The sequence below is a fragment of the Terrapene carolina genome, unplaced genomic scaffold (assembly GCF_002925995.2).
Source record: "Terrapene carolina triunguis isolate 2854851 unplaced genomic scaffold, T_m_triunguis-2.0 Scaffold979, whole genome shotgun sequence".
Lineage (NCBI taxonomy): Eukaryota > Metazoa > Chordata > Testudines > Emydidae > Terrapene > Terrapene triunguis.
The window spans coordinates 15990-17397 of NW_020665330.1; positions in this window are offsets into that span (position 1 = coordinate 15990).

Sequence of the window (1408 nt, forward strand, 5' to 3'; positions counted from 1 at the left end):
TTGATGGCTTTATAAACAAGCAGAGTGGAGCGCATACCTAAGCCTTGCCTCGCAGATGACAGCACACTCTAACCCTTTTGCCCTGAAATAAGGGAGGAATGCACGTGACCCTTCTTTGCCCAAGAAAACGTATCAATTACCGGCCTGAGGGGCCTGAACCTTCATACAGCTGTGTGACACGTGATACTTGTACCATGGGTGCTGTTGTCATGTAAAGGCACCACCTCAACAGTGGGAAGGGGGCAGTGAGTCCTAGTGGATGAGAAAAGGGGAGTTATACCGTATAACGGGCATTAGGGCCAGCAGTGAGTGAGGGATGGGGAAATGAATTAATTTATTTTGGTTTACACCTGCTCAAGTTCTGGTGGTATACATTGAAAATATGGGAACTGGGACTGCTTGACATAAATCAGGAGGAATTCCATTCACGCACATACGTTTACACTTGACAGTCTTCTAAATTAATTTGAATGGAAAATTAAATCCTAAGATTACATATGTGAATTAATGGGAACGTATGGGTGGGGAAATGAATGACCTCACATGTGTCAGTGGAAGGACAATGAAGTGAGGTGTGTGAGCCAGGGAATGATTGTTTTATTTGGTGGTGTATGTGCAAGGCCCTTTGTTTTCATTTTTTTATTTTGTAAAACATTTCCTGGAAATTTATAAGTGTTTATTATTAAAAAAAAAGAAAGAAAGAAACAAAACAAAACAAAAGGTAAAAAATCAATGCAAATAAATTAACCTCACAGATTCTGGGTAAATATTGAGATTAATATTGGAGGGTGGGAGAACAGAAAAAAACAAATAGAGAAGTCAGAGTATAGGAAGTAAAAGCAGTTTAATGCTGTGGTTTATTTAATGAACAGTACATACACATATGCACATGCATGTTTTTGTGTGTGTGTACCTTCCACTACATTGCCTTCATTTAACAGAAACTAATTTATTATTAACACAAACATCTATCTAATGTAATGTACTAGAGTTTCTTGACATAATCAGTATTTTCATGTTCTTGAGAGGTGCAAAATTCAGGTGAAAAATGGTAAAAAAAAATAGTTTTGGGAAAATCTGGGAATTTTTCAGTAAAAATTGGTAAAAACTGAAAAAGAAGGTCCTTTGCATATGTTAGAGTAATACTGGGGGGGGGGTCCCTATATGTGCACCTCCTCGTGTGGAGTGTGTGTGTGTGTGTACCCATGCTTATGTGTATTTCTGTATGTGTGTGTATCTCTGTGTCTCCCCCTGTGTCTGCATGTGTATCAGTGTGTGAGTGTTGGGAAACAAATGCTTGGCTAGTATTCATGTGTGACTGCTCTGTGCATGTGAGTTGTCATTTGCTGTGTAACAGAGAGCTGAAGCCAGATCCTCAGCTGGTGTCAATGAATGTAGCTTCACTGAG